Source organism: Protopterus annectens, chromosome 1.part2 (genome assembly GCF_019279795.1).
Source record: "Protopterus annectens isolate FY-2018-M chromosome 1.part2, PAN1.0, whole genome shotgun sequence".
Lineage (NCBI taxonomy): Eukaryota > Metazoa > Chordata > Ceratodontiformes > Protopteridae > Protopterus > Protopterus annectens.
The window spans coordinates 1,235,867,710-1,235,883,971 of record NC_056727.1 but is presented as its reverse complement, the minus strand read 5'-3'; the positions used below and the strand labels follow the sequence as shown (position 1 = coordinate 1,235,883,971).

At 41.1% G+C, this 16,262-nt stretch overlaps 1 protein-coding gene across 3 annotated transcripts in view; it reads left to right on the top strand.

The window, feature by feature from the left end:
* The window catches only part of EYA3 (EYA transcriptional coactivator and phosphatase 3), a 1,396,180-nt gene extending 1,394,666 nt beyond the window's left edge, over positions 1 to 1,514 (top strand). For all 3 annotated transcript variants that reach the window (XM_044060112.1, XM_044060111.1, XM_044060110.1), the window contains one exon: positions 1 to 1,514. This exon is cut by the window's left edge and continues 336 nt beyond it. The gene's annotated coding sequence lies outside the window, so the exon portion shown is untranslated.
* The last annotated feature ends 14,748 nt before the right edge of the window (positions 1,515 to 16,262 follow it).

Genomic DNA, 16,262 nt, shown 5'->3' with positions numbered 1-16,262 from the left:
TGCACAAGCTTTAACTGGCACACACGAGTGTATTGTACATTGGTACTAGGGCTGACAGGACAGCCTTTAAAAATTTCTTAAGATGACAAATATTCTGTACTTTCAAACACAAATTATATCCAGTAGAGGTCCAGCATCATGCACTCTAAAGGACATTGCCAATCATGAAACAAATCTTTGAAGATTTTAACAGTCAGCCACTCATTTTAGAACTTTTATTGCCTTAAAAAATGGTTCCCAGTATACAGGTTTGTAATATCAGAATTGGCATGTAAATGTTAAATTGTCTTTGTTATCCAACATATATCTGTGTTACTCGGAGCATTATTTCAAAGCATGACATTTTGAGCATTATTTTCCAAGTATGTCATCTGCTGGACACAGCAGTCAGTGACACTGTATATGGTTGTCATCATAGTTCATTAAAGTCGTCCACAAATGAATGTATTAATTCACTTTGGTCGTGGGAATAGGACCGTGAGGAGCATAAAAAGCATTGGCAACTGCAATATGTATTTATATTTTTTGTATTTATTTTTGTACCGTTAAAAGCAGATTTCAGAGTTCATTTGTCATTTTAAATTTCTACAGTGTTAGGAAAGGGGTTACTCTTATTGAATGATGTATATTCTAAAGGGAACTGCTGTACTGCAGACTGTAGTGTAAAAAAAGTTGCGATTGGGAGTCTTGTGTTTTAAACAACTCTGACATTCCAGGGGGCTGTGATATATTTCTGTATCTAATGCCAAAGACGTAGGTGTTTTCTGTCAATTTTCTTTTTGTGATTCCTCGAGATTGTTAGTAAATATTTATTAGGACCATTTGATGTCATAATTCTAAAACACATTGTATGCACCAGACATATAAAGATGATAAATACAACCACAACAGTTTTTACTTGTACTTTTTTTTACTCTCTTCTTCTGGTCTTCTTTCATTAGATTTCTCTTCCTTTCCCATAGTACCTTTGTGAAGGATCCTACAGAATTATTTTTCTCATTCGGGTTCTACTAATGTGGGTAGGTTTTCTTCTTTAGTTTCATGGGCCTTTACAGAAGCTAACCAAAACACAGCACCCTTTCCAGGTAAGGCGTGATAGCATTACTCATTCCGTTATGTACAGATAGGAACATAGTGTTGGAGTCTGAGAAAGAATATTGTTGCATCTTAATTCTCAGCATTCACATACTGAGTTGGATCTTTGGCACAAGGAAAGAATTCTGCCCCCTTTCATGATGGACATTTAGCAGTACTTTGACAAGCTGCTGCTAACCTTTTACAGTTTCTATTTTTTGTATTCTTTAAAGAATGTAACATACCTGCCCTTAGATGACTTTTTTTGTCCTGTTTGTACATCATAAATTCTTAGTACCAAGCCATCAGGCCTGAGTTCCATAAAGTTTTATTTCCATCTTTTAGGATATCCATTTTGCTTGATATTGTCTGTAGATTTTATTTGAATAAATATGCCCCTTTTTCTGTGGTTTAATAAAAGTCGTACATTTAACATTGAATATGTGTATCATTTGTTTTGCATGTTATGTATGGCTAAAAGATTTCTACTAAGAATTTACTTATTTGTGTAGATTATCTTCCTTAGAAATATCTCTTACATTGGGGGATGGCTGTGAAAGTTCATTTGTTAGCATCCTACTGTGGCTTTTCTATAAAAGTCAGTAATGCCCATCTGTGATAGTGTTGGCAGTTTGTCCATTGCACAGGTGCAAGTAGGTAGTGCTTTGTAACCATTTTGGGTGGGTTTGTTTCATAGAAATGTCTTTTGCAGTTTGTGGGGTTATGCCCTCTTTGGCACATACGGATTTGTGTCTCTGTGATCCCCACATCTTTCCAGCTGTTCACTTTAATTCTATACTTTTTGTACAAAAGTGCCCCAGTTTGATGCCTGAAAAGCATCAGCCTTTCAAGTGCTTGTACAATCTGGTATTGCCCTTCAGAACCATCACTGGTGCTTTTTGTTTTGTATGGGATCCTAATACAGTGTTGATTTGTCTCATCACTGCAGTACTTTGCAGTTCAGTAACTAGATGTCAAAGACAATTGAAGTTTGGAGCATGTCTCACTGCCTGGCATCTAGCTGCAGTCAGCCCACTGCAAGATTCAGCTGCAGGGAGTCTTCAAAGGATACAAAGCATGAAGGAGACAGGCCCATAGTAAGGATTTTTTTGATACAAGCCTAAAACTTTTTCCTGACTGTTCTAAATCTGCTACATTTTTGTGAGCCAATGCTATTTCTTGGAATGTTGTCTTTAAATAAGGGGCTATTCACTTTATGCATTTTCTGTTTAAAGGAAATTGAGCATTGAAGCACCTCCCTTTGAGGGGCAATGCCTCTGCGTCTAATGACTCTATTTCTCCCTTGGGTTTCACAAAGAAGTAAGAAGCAGGGCTTCGGATCCCTGGAGCTTACCTCTTTAGGCTGGACTGTAGCCAGTCCTGTCCAGCCTGCTTCTTTTAACTTCCCAAGCATAAGTTGGACAATGACAGAAGTTAGGAATATTGCTTACACCACTAGTTTGGATTTTCATGAGAGTATGTCCTGCACTTAACACTGGATAAGCAGGAATGTGCTGATGATTGTTCCTTTCCTATTGAATGCTGGGTAGACAACTACTTTGTCTCCGTGGAACATTTAACTTTCATATCTGCTCCTATTTCCACTGAGGATGGTAATTTTAAGTAGAGTTTCCTTTCCAGAATCTTCTAACTAGTGCTTGAAAAATGAGGTCCTCTTATCTGACAGTGGGGATGCCAGAACTCTTTGTAGTAATTTTCACTGGCAGACTGTCTCTGTAGTAAAGAATAAGAATTTCTTTAAATGGTTGTCCTGTACTTGTACTTCCAAAGAAACAAGTCCTCAGATTCCATTTGTTTCAGGCCTGGAAAAACACAAAATGGTGGTCTTTCTGCCACTAAGAAGACTGACATGATCATATCAACCCGCTAATGGAGATTGTTGCCCTTGTCTGAAAACACCACTAAGCAGATTCCGTTGCATTTATTGTGGTTTGTGCCATACATGGCACCAAGTTTGGCTATATTTCTGCTTGGCAGGGACACTAAAGCCTTGGGTAAATTTGTCGGAATGACATACTCTTTCCTTTTTGCCTTGTTACTTAATTCTGTTTCTCACAAGACCTGATTTCAGGCTCCAGTAGTTAACCAGGCTTTAAATATTCAACAAATGAGAAGGTCCTGCAACATAGCCTTGGAGAATGGTTGGCTTTCTTGTGTTTCATTGCAGTTTATAACACCACACACATGCAGGCCAGGGTTTTGTGTGTGTGTGTGCGTGCTTGTGCGCATTTACTGCAGCATGATTAAGTTCTTACTCCTTGAGAGGCTAGGAACTGAGACGAAAAGGTCTAGGATGCATGTTTAGGAGTAAAGTCAGACCCTGAGCTGCCCGTCACCCCTTTAAGGAAGCATTTAAAGTGAAGAAGCATCTTGATGATGTTGGGGGAAAATCAGTTCAGTCTGATGTTGTGGAGACCCACCATGCCTTAAGTTGTGGCAGCAAGTTGCACCTGTTACTGAATGTAAAATTGAGAGTGATAACTAACATTGGCCAGCAAGTTACCCACTGGACTACAAGCATTTGGAGGTGGACAAAAGTATAATAAGTGCATTTGTTCTAACAGAAGGTGCAGATTTCTGGATCTGTGATGCATGATCACCCATGAAGCCAGTACCCTAACTGAGTGTGCCCTTTCCAGAGGATGAAGAGCTCTGCAGCATAGACCATGACTGTTATAATAAATGAAATGTTTTGGACTAACCCTATCTGTTTATGGAAATCCTTGGGGGAAGAGTAATGTTAGAGCATAAGAAAGCCCAGAGGAAGCTGAGAAGGCAGCCTGTTTAGAAATGGAAAGACTAGGGAGAGTTCTCCTCTGAAGGGGGCTCCACTGCCATGATCAAACACTTGCTAAAGACCTTGGGTGATTGGAAAGAGCAAATAGTCATACCCCTTATGAAAAAAGTAAATGTGAAGTTGTTCAATCGCGCCGTTCATTCTTGACTGATGGGTTCGGAGCTGATCCATCGGCTCCAGTACAGCCATATGCAAAGCTCAAGGTCTTCCAGTAGCTCGAGGCCAAGCCCCTATCCCATGATGCACTGTGAATTACCCCAGATCTAGTTTGCTGCGGAATCTGATCGCAGATTCCAGTGTATGCTCGGGCCAGTAACTTTGAAGTTTTTCTATTTACTAGCTTTCAGAAATAGCTTTTCTAGTATTATTCATAACTAGTTAGATAGTTAACTTTTATAGCTTTCCCCTTCCCGTGTGATGTGATATATTCGTGCTAAGAAACCCAAAATGAGTGCAACGAGCCAAAAACAGGAAACCCAAAAATTAGATCCACTCAGTTTATTGTCAACAGTACTGAAATAAACTGAGTGGATCTAATTTTTGGGTTTCCTGTTTTTGGCTCGTTGCACTCATTTTGGGTTTCTTGGTGCATTTGGAGTGCTTTCACTTGGCTTTTAATATATTCATGCTATATTTAGTCTTTAGATAGTCAGCCTCGTTGTTTTTGGCCTAGTTGAATTGAGTGTGTCTTGCATATACTATAGCACTTAGTATTATATTATGAGTTTTTTGCTGTGATATTCTACTTATTGTATTTACTCTTTAGATAGTTGGCCTCGTTTTTCGGCCTAGTTTGTGTGTGTGTGTGGTACATTTATTCTACAGTAGTTTTTCAGTACTTATATATTAGGCTGTGTGTGTGTGTGTGTGTGTGTGTGTGTGTGTGTGTGTGTAGAGCCTATTGTTTATTTCAGCATGAGTTTAGAGTGTTGTTATGGCAGATAAGGGCAAGCATCCCAAAGTCTGGGTTTAAAAAATGTCCAGACTGTAACAGAAAATGTCAGTCATTGATGGACATGTTACATGTGTATATTGTTTAGGGGCTGTCCACCCGCAAGAGTCTTGTGCTATCTGCCGTTCCTTTTCTTCTAGGGTGCTTTAAGTGAGGTTTAAATGGCGCTACATCTCTTAAACCTTTTCTCAAATCACGCCGTCTTAAGCATTTTTAGCTTTGTACATCCTTTTTATTCATTTATTATATGTACAAATTTATTTTAAGTATATTTTTGTACTTTTTGCATATAGTTTAGTCTAGGAATGTTTATATATATATATATATATATATATATATATATATATATATATATATGTGTGTGTTTTATTCCTGTTATTTTATACACTCTATGCCTGCCTAGGTTATTTATACATCCTTTCATATTTTATTGTGTTCAGGCTTTTAGCAGTTTTTTATATATATGTATTTAATGAATATGTACATACATTTATACAAATGTTATGTTTTTAGATGTTTTTATTAGTTGTATTGCATAGGCACCTTTATCACCTTTTACTTACATTTCTTATTGTTTATTGCAGAGTTTAAATGTTGAACCTTTTGTGATTGGCTTGTGAATATCAGCTGATTTCCCTTGGAATGATATTTAAATGGTTTCTGTTATGTTAAACATTTGTCTGATGAAGCGATGATTACAATCGCTAAAGCGCTTACGTTGCTATGTATTTTTCAATAATATTTTTGTTAGTTGTGTGCAAGATTGGTGCAATTTGTCTTTTTACAGTTGCTTTTAGAGAGGAAAAGGAAATTGATGGATAGGGGTTGTCTAAAACACCCCTTTCAAGAGGCATTGAGTGACCAGGATGTTGCCACCAAATCCTCGAAGTCCTCAAAATCATCTACTGAATCTAAGGACTCAAAAAAATAAAATAAAATCAAAAAAATCTGATGAGACATCTGCTCCACAGGTTTTGGAGCTGACTGTCTCCTCTTTTCGGTGCCGGCATCCGAAGTGTCTCAGTAACCATTGCTCCAGTCGGCACCATCAGTGCATTCATCTAGATCATCTGTCAGCCTTTCAGATTTGGATATGGATTGATTGGAGCAGAAGCTTTTACAGGCACCAGGCCTTGCTAAATTGTTGTCGGCTCCAACCCAAGCGGCTTCGGAGCCGAAGACTACTACTCCTGCTTTGGCTACTCCTCTGAGCCGTATCGGACCTTCGGATCCAGAAGAAGTAGACCTGCTGATTGTGGAGCCTTTGGAGCCTTGACCTGCACCAGTGTCCTCGGCTCCATCCGCTCTGATGTCTTCGGTGCCGACTGGGGACTGGATAGTCAGACCGACTTGTTGGTGCCGACTCTTCCTCTCGGGGTTTCGGCTCGGATGAGCTCGGCTCCTACCTCCGGCTCGGAGCCCACTGTCTCGGTGTGGGAGGGTTTGTCAGTTCCCTCGGATCCGTCAATTTCTTCCCATCGGAGCCATGGTGCCTTTGAAGCTATGAGGAGAGCTCTGTCTACAAAGACATCCTCAACTTCAGGTCTTGCTTCCTCATCCCCTAAAGCGCCTGTCTGCTTCCATCATCCAGGCTAAGCGTAGAGACCCAGAGCCTCAGGTAGCCCCACAGGGTGTCCCCTACTCTTCCGAGACCTCCCCAGAGGCTCCCACTGAGGAGGTTCCCAGGAAGAGATTGTGCAAGAGGAAACACTTGGACTCCCCACCGGAGTCATTATCATCTGACACTAACTTGGATGAGTCAGAAGGGTCCTCATGGTCCCCCTCTGAGGATATCTCCTTTGCTGAGATACTTGAGATCCTTAGGCAGAGGGGTGACTGGCAGTTCAAAAGCCCTACTGAGAATGAGTCAGTTCTCCTGAATGCTTTCAGGTCTCAACCCTCCACCTCTTGGGTGTCTCCGCCCTTCGATGAGCTCATGCAGTTGGTTTCCCGAAGGGCATGGGAGTCACCGGAGTCCATGGTGCCTGACCCTAAGAGGCCTAACAAATTTATATCAGCCCCAGCAGACAAAACTTTCTTATCCAAAGGATTCCCAGTTGATGCCATGGTGGTGGCAGCAGCCACCAAAAAGGAAATGTCTGAGACTTCCTCGTCTATCTATCCTCCCATAGAGAGTCTAGGATCATGGATAGATATGGGAAACGCATGTTCAGTTCAGCGACTTTTGCTGTCCATTCACTGAACTACTTAACCCATTTTACTAGGTTGCAGAGAGATCTCCTTAAGGAGTTGGGAGATGCTCTTCAGGGTGCAGTAGCTGCAGGTGCCTCTGACAAAATTGCTGCCCAACTTTCTACCCTAACTTCTATTGTCAACTCATCCATGCGTCTCATATCCTATGCAGCTGATGGAACAAGTAGGCCAGCGGGCACAGGAATCGCTCTTAGAAGACATTCCTGGATGTGCTTGTGTTCCTTCGCGGAGCCCTTCAAGTCATCCTTCGTTAACACCCCCTTTGATGGCTCATCCCTTTTTGGGCCTAAAGTGAAGGAAACCTTGACCAGGTGTGAGCAGGAGGGAAAGATTCTGTCTGCCGTCGGAGTCTGTTTTTCCACCCCTACCTGACCTTATCCCAAAGGTGAAAGGGGAGGAAAAATGTTCTGAAAAAGCCCAAGGAGCCTTTCAGGACACACGTGGTGAACCCCCCTCCAGGGGCAGAGGGGGGGGGTAATAGTGGAAGACGCCGGCCTCGTGGCATAGGGGGTCCCGCAACATCAGGGTGACAGAGATCACTTCTCTGGGCAACCCTACCAGCGCTCCTGAAAGGAGGCCCAACTGTCCTGCTCTGGAGGCAGTTGGGGGGGTTGCTTATCCTTGTACCCAGATGCCTGGCAAGGAATAACAACAGACAGATGGGTACCATTCGCCACACACACACACCCCCGTCCATAAGGAGAATCCTGGACATTCCACCCAGTTACAGAGAACAAGCAACTATAGAGGTCCGAACGTTGCTACAAAAGAGTCATCCAGCCAGTCCCAGCAGACCAAACAGAATCCGGAATCTTACTCAAGATTCTTTTTGGATCCAAACAAAACAGGGGACTGGAGACCCATTTTGCACCTCAGCAGGCTCAACCAATATGTAAAGAAAGAGATGTTCCGGATGGTCACGCTTCAGTCTATACTTCCCTTCTTAGGGAAAGACCATTGGATGTGCTCGATAGAACTCAAGGATGCGTGCTACCACATAAAAATGGCCAGGCCATCCAGAGATCACCTGCATTTCTGTCTGAAAGCCAATCATTTTCAGTTTCGAGCCCTGCCCTTTGGTCTCACTACAGCCCCCAGAGTGTTCACCAAATGCATGGCAGTGGTCACGGCTCACCTGAGGCGTCTAGGATTCCAGGTGTTTCCATACCTAGATGATTGGCTCCTTACCGCCACCGCCAGGCATCAACTTATTCAGGCAAGGGAGTATTTATTAGTCAACTCAGAAAAGTCTGCCTTGTCGCCATCGCAGCATATTGTTTTTATCGGAGCAGAGCTAGACACCTCAGCCGCCACTCTAAGGCTGCCAATTGAAAGAGTCTTTCTTCTTCGTCAGCATGTCAGCACATTGGTATCGAAACAGAGCACCAGCTTCAGAAGTTCTGAAAGTATTGGGTATGATGGCTGCAGAAATCCTAGCCGTACCATTAGCAAGAATGCATATGCAGATCCTTCAATGGCTGTTGTTCACTCAGTGGTCTTACCAGGAACTACCCATGGACCACACGATGTTGATTATGAGCTTTTGCAAAAAAGATCTCCAGTGGTGGTGACGTCTCTTCATGTCACCATAAGACGCCCCTTTGTTCTACCCCCTCCAGTAGCCATTGTGACCACGGACGCTTCCCTGATAGGGTGGGAGGGGTATTTTCAGGGAAAGACTGCCCAAGGCACATGGACCGATCAGGAGTCACACTTGCATATCAATGTTCTGGAGATGAGAGCAGTACTTTTGGCGTTGCAGTATTTCCAGGACTCTCTTCCTCTAGGAATGATTGCAATTCAGGCAGACAATATGTCAGTAGTCTGGTACTTGAATAAGCAAGGGGGAACCAGATCTTACCCCCTTTGCCGAGAAGCCCTCAGAGTTTGGCAGTGGGCTGTTTCCTCCCAATGCTTTCTGTTGGCAACGCACATCCTGGGGAGATCTAACGTGATAGCAGACAAATTGAGCAGGGCAATCTTGTTGCCACACGAGTGGTCCCTCAAGAAAGAGATTGCGGACAGGATTTTCCACAAATGGGACCAGCCTTGCTGCAATCTTTTTGCCAGTCACATCAACACAAAATGCAGAAGCTACTTTGCCCTGATTCCCCCACCGGGAGAAGCCCCGAAGGAAACTCTCGTACACAATTGGCCCCCGGGTCTCCTCTATTCATTTTCACCAATTCCATTGATTCCCCAAGGTTCTACAGAAAGCAAAATCCCTGGGAAGGACCATCATCCTTATAGCCCAGCATTGGCCTCGGCAGATTTGGTTCCCATTCCTTCAACATCATCTCTTGGAGGATCCCTAGATTCTGGACCTAGTTCCAGACCTTTTGAGACATCCGTCGGGGGACCTTCATCCCTCTCTGCTGTCTTTGAAGCTGACAGCTTGGCTGCTCCAGTTCCCCTCATAGCCAGGCTTCATAACTTTTCCAGTGAGATGAAACAGATCCTTTTGTCTTCTCATAAGCTGTCCACTAGAAGATTATATCGTAGTAAGCGGAAAAGATTTTCCATATGGGCCTCTAAGCATAATATTGATCCCTACCAAGCCTCCTTGACATCCATACTAGAATTCTTGACTATGATTTTTAACAAAGGAGTGGCAGCAGCAACAGTTCAGGTCCAGTTGACCACCTGTGAAAACTCTCTATTCTCCATGGAATCTAAATTTTATGCTGTCACGTATAATCCTCCCCCTATTTGAACCAGCAGCATCTTGTGACCTAAAATATTTGTCGTGGAAAACCATATTTCTGGTACCTAGTAATTCTGCCTGCAGAGTGTTCGAGCTTCAAGCTTTATCTATCAGCCCTTATTTGATTTTTCATGCTGACAGATTATCACTTAGGACAAACCCCTCCTTTTTGCCCAAAGTTTGTTCAGAAACCAATATCAACCAAGTTATTGAGTTACCAGTTTTCTTCCCTAATCATTCCAACAAGTTGGAGTATATGCTGCACAAACTTGATGTTCACAGACAGCTCAGATTCTGTTTGGATAGAACAAAAGATATCAGGAAATCAGACCAGCTCTTTGTTTCATTCTCTGAATCCAGGAAAGGTAGACCAGTGGCTAAAACAACTCTGTCTAAATGGTTATCTGATTATATCACCTTTGCCTATTCAGCCGCTAATATGCCTTTGCAACACAAGATTAAAGCTCACTCAACCAGAGCAGTTTCTACATCCTCTGTGTTCCAAGCCAAACTGCCCCTTGATAACATTTGTGCAGCAGCCACTTGGTCAAAACCTCATACATTTATCACTCATTACAAAGTTGATAAGGCCTCCAGGGACAGGGCTTCCTTTGGGTCTACAGTCCTGAAGAATATACTCCCATGAGCCACCCGAGATTGATGGTACTAGGGACACTACCCATCAGTCAAGAATGAACGGCGAGATTGAACAACTTCACATAAAGAAGTTATGTACTCACCATAACGTTCCATGTGAGTTGTTCATCTCGCCTTCATTCTTACGTCCCTCCCTCCTTTCCCTGTCCTGGCTGATAGCTGACCTAGATGTTGGTCTCATCCTGGTTGCTCAATGTCTTCTTCCTTTCCATAAGGGGATAACTGATTTATATGGTTATAGTACATGCAGCAAACAAGATTTGAGGTAATTCACAATGGGATAGGGGCTTGGCCTCAAGCTACTGGAAGACCTCGAGCTGTGCATATGGCCAAACCCATCAGTCAAAAATGAAGGCGAGATGAACAACTCTCATGGAATGTTACAATGAGTACATAACTTCTTATGCAGGAAAAAAATACTTCAGGGCTTGCAGATTTCAATATGCCTGTATTTACCGACATCATTAACTGACAGGTCACTAAAGACTAGTTTGCCTGAAAAGTGAGCATTCAAAAACTTCAAACTCTTTGGCCTTTTTTTATTTATGGAACTTCAGAAGAGGTTATACCCAGCTAATGTTTTCAGTGTAAAGGAAGGCAAAGCCTCAAAAGTCTCCCCACTCGCTCTTGCCTTTTTTTTCCCTTTGTATCTTTTGCATAGACAAGCAGATTTGGCATTCAACCCACCTGGTACCATATGGTCTTGAGAGGAGGACTAGTAAAGGATAATATAACCAAAGCCATGACATGACTTCTCTGGATTACATCCAGAATCCATGTTATGCATGGTAGCACTGCAGGTCAGAAATATTTTGGAGAAGTTTCCTCTTTCTTGGAAGTGTAACAGTTTGCTCAGTTCATCAGTTCTGTCACCAAACTCCAGTATCAAACATAAGTGACATGTAAACCAGGCCCTTCAAGTCCACTGTAGAACATGTATTATATACTTGTAAATGCTAAGGAGCTGTGTTCAGCTGGTGCAAGTCTTTTGTGGAGCATGTACACAGTGATTAAAGAATGCACAGATTAGACTGTGGCTACAGTGTAATGTTTATTTACCTTTACACAGTCAGTCATTTAATGGAATGACAGCAGTGAAAATATTTGCTTTCAAGAGTTTGGAATTACAGGAGTATAATTGTTAGTAGGAAACGCATGCAGTCACTAGGAATCCTTGTATGTAAGGAAATGTATTAGAAAAGTGGAAGCTGTGAAACCAGAAATTTGAATCATTTCTCACCATGAGCAGACTTGGAAAGCTTGAAAACATATTGTCTGCCACAATCCTGTGTGTTGCTGGGGAAGAAGCCTTGTATGTATTTAACTTTTACTTTTCTTGGAAATGGGAAAAATAAAAAAGCAGTAAAGGAATTATTGTGTATCTAGGAAATAAATGATGTTTATATATACCATTTGTCTTTACAAGGATGAAAGGTCTTCCAGAAACAGTAGATGTGTGTTACTGAGCTGAAGATAAAGCCAAAGGCTGCTAATTTGCTGAGTACGATTCAATTAAAAAGAGACAGAAGACTGTGTTGTTAGAAATGATAAAATAAGGGGCATGCTTACTGTTAAGATAAGTAGACCTGACCTGTCACAAGCTTTGCATGTGTGTTTTGACACGCAGTTAAAGTAATTAGTTGAGAAAGTAGATTTAAGATAAAATGACAGTTGAATCAGATGAAAAAAATGAGAAACGTGTGTTGCAAAGTAATGGATATGAAGGAGTCATGCTCCAATCTACAATCCTCTCTGAAAACTCTACTCATGTTGCTACAACAAATTTGCCAAGTTTGCCACTAGCCATAAGTCCTCCACTCACCACTGTTCCTCTCTCCACAAACTAAATGGCTAGAACTACCCAATCACCTTATCTATACCCAACTCACTCTAGCACACAAGCTCATTTTCAACCCCTCACTCTGTCTCTCCCTTTCCTCTGCATTTAAAATGCACCTACCTGACAGAGTGCTAAGGTCTAACAACCAAAATCTTCTAGAAGTATACAAACCAGCTCATCCCCCAGGCAAACACCTTCTACCCTTTAGCCTAGCATGACTCTGGAACTCCCTAGCCCCATCCATTCGTACTACCCCTAGTTACTCTATCTTCAAAAAAACTCTTCACTCATATCTAGTATCCCAGTGGGAATGCTCCTGCTGCCACCCTACATAACTTACCCTGCAAATTTTCATCTTCTCTTCTTTTCAATAGCATTCTTCCTTTTAACTTCTCTTCCAACTCATATATTCTTGTTAATTACTTGCTAAATGTATATAATTCTTGGCTACACCTCTTACTGCAAGTTTCCTAACATGTATTAACGTTCCTGTATATATTTTGTAATTATTTCTTTAAAATTCTGTATTACCTGTTCGTTTATCACTAATCTAGACTGTTTGTAATATTTGTCCTTGTCTAATCCAGTTGTATATTTTCAATCTATGACATATAGTAATGTTAATAGTCTTTGATCTGCTCTATTCTATAACACATGTAAGCTTATAATCTACGTCATATTGTAACCTTGATTGTTTATGGAGCTTTTCTCCCCAGGACTCCACTGAAAACGGGTTCACTTTGGCCCAATGGACTATCCTGGTAAACCAACTGCAAATAAATAAATAAATGCTAACAGTGTAATAGCGAAAGAAGTCAGAAAAGATTGTACATCTAAAATTCAAGCCTTGTAATAGGTGTGGCCATGAGCATAGACTATAGTGTTATTGAGCACAGTTCTAGTAGATATTTAAAATGAAAATAGCTGCTAATGTTGTAGTATGGGGTGGCACAGTGGCACAGCAGATAGCATTGTTGCCTTGAGACACTAAATTGGCCATAGGTGCAAGTGTGTAGTGTGGAAGAACGACCGTGAAAAGGCTAGCCACCTGGCAGTGTAAACCTTGGTTCTAGACGATTGTCACTGTTGAAGTGATACCTCATCCCTATGTGCAAAAGTGTGAAAAAGAGGTTGTGGATGGATGAATTGTCTGAAAAAGCACCAGAGACATTGAGGTAAGAATGCCTTTCAGATTGTTGGCCAGAAATGCTTAGCATGAATAAGTTGAATATTGAATTCAAAGTAGGCATAAGTGTAGTGTGTAGTATTTTGTATGAAGATACATATGAGTTTTGGAATTCAAGGGCAAGTGAGAGAGCTGTATACACATTATCATATTCTAGCCACCAGGTGGAGACATTGGGTCAAAAACAGTTGACATCATTATAAAACTTAAGTACAAGACCATTTTTTCAATTCATAGCTGTTGAGATGAATTCTCATAAATTTCTTGACTAACTAGAAGCTGAATAGTTTGAAACTGCATCATTTCAAGGCAAGTAAGAGCAAATGTACAATAAAATGACTAGTTGGAATTTGTGGGTCATTGTCTAATATCAAAAGGGAATGAAGCTTAATACTGAAAAGTTCAGTAGTGCAAATGCAAAAAAAAGGACAAGTAGGCATTACAGTAGTTTGTAGGAGGAGTGATGCAGTCTTACAAATTTTATCTAGTATGTCTGAGATAGCGTTTCTTCTAAGAAGACTGCTAAAGCAAAATGCAGCCTGGGAAGAATAGTCTTCACAACTGTTCATTAAATTAGTTACATTAAATTGCTGTGCTATAAGTAAACTGTGTAATGAATAGATGCAAGTCAGACTGTACGAGTTGTGGCCCATTTGTACAGGTCAGGGGCATTTACAGATGCACACAAGTAAAAGAGATGCCTGAAAGAAGTCTACTAGTAGAGTCAGAAATCTTACTGTGACAGAAACTGAAGAAGACTTTCAGGTTTACAAACTGGAGACCGTAGGAAATCAAAAGACATTGGGTAAGTGTACGCCATAAAGATAAAAGTAGTTGATAATGTAACTGAACCAAGATACTTTCATAAGCATATGAAATTACTGCTGCATTATAATCCCTTATCCACATGAAATATGGGCAGATATCTGCCCTTCTATCTGACTTTCTGAATTTTTGCAGATGTCTCCTGCAAGATAGTGTTACTGCAAGGAGCACTGTTGAAGCAGTAGTATTTATGACTTGTAGGAGTTAGCCAGAGGTCACTCCTGGCCTGCTACCCAGAGGCATGTTGATACCATGGTTGCCATATTGTGGACTGACTCCTTCCCAACATGTCCCTTCACAAATAAAAGTGGTAGTTGGAATTTGTGGGTCATTGTCTAATATCAAAAGGGAATGAAGCCTAATACTGAAAAGTTCAGAAGTGCAAATGCAAAAAAAAAAAAAAAAAAAAAAAACAAGTAGGCATTACAGTAGTTTGTAGGAGTGATGCAGGCTTGCAAATGTTATCTAGTATTGTGGATTGACTCCTTCCCAACATGTCCCTTCACAAATAAAAGTGGTAGTAGGGCTGGTCCCTCATCTTTGTGATGCATGCATGCATGCTGTATTTCATTGACAGTGTTTGTGAGTGCTCCAGAGTGCCTTTCTGTAGAAAACTATAAAATATGTTCTCCACTAGAGAATTTTCTTTTTTGTCTATATTGCAGTCTTTTACTGCTGACAATTTTTCTGGAGTTTTTTTTTTTTTTTTTTTTTTTTTTTTTTTTTTTTTTTTAATTGCTAGCCTGAAAACACTTGTAGCTACAGACTTTGGATTTATTTATAAGAATTTGCACCCTAAGTGCATGTTTTGTTTGATGGAGACCCAACACATAGCAAATGTCACATTTATATGTATTTTACTTCTAAACCCTGGTGAAAAAGAAACCTCTGTTCACACATGGTTAACACAAAATTAATTGGAAGCCATAATGCAGGCATCTGTGTGATTACAACCATCCTTGCTTATAGTAGAGTCTGTACCTCCTCCCAAAAACATGTTGAGGAAAGAGAAGACCTGGCTGCTTCCATTGCACTGGATAGGCTCATAGACATTGTTAATGGTGAGGGAGATTCCAAACTCCTTTGGAAGCAGACATGTCAGCAGCCACTTGCATTTCTTGGGCCTTTTACCAGAAAGCTGGTATGCCAAAAGGTGAAAGTAATTTTCTGCAGGACAACAGATTCAGACAGAAGTGATGGTGCAGTCAGTACAAAGAGTTCAACAGTCTTGACACTTGGTCTATGAAACCATACCAAGGGACAAAATCAGCAGATTGTAACTGATCTTCCAAGAAGGCCCATGTGGCTGGGATGGCAACCCCACAGTGTTGCCTCTCTTCAGAGGTGTCGCTCTTCCTATGTTATGATTCAAGATGAGCAGGCAGGGTAGTTTGCTTTATTATATAGAAACACAGGATGGATAGCAGCAACATAAAATATAAACAAATTGATTATCTGACAGACCATTACATACATACATGCACGCTTACATCTCAACAGCTCTCTACAAAGTGGCAGTCTGTCTCACACATGCTCAGTGGTTATACACATGTGCAAGCCCATGGAAAGCTTCTTAAAGCTCTGCATACATACTGATCTACATCCTCCCTTTTTAGTGAATTGACCACAATAAAATGATGTCTGAAAAAGACATGCAATTATACAGACACTGAGAAGTAAACACGATATTCATGTCCACACTGCCATGTATCTGGAACATGGTCTGGAAATACAACCTGATATGTCAATTAGAACTGGGTTTAGCAACAGGGACAGTCACTGGTGAACAATCTGTTTTAGGAGTTTCGGGAATCTTTCAGGAGCAGGGATGTTTGCTGGAATGGCCTCTGGAACTAGAATACTGGATAACTCACTCTGAAATCTAGAGTCTTTTTCACAGGAAAGATTCTGCAATATAGACTTGGACACTGGTACTAAATGTTTCAGATTCCACCTCAGTTCAACTCCTTGTGATTCCACAATGTACGATCT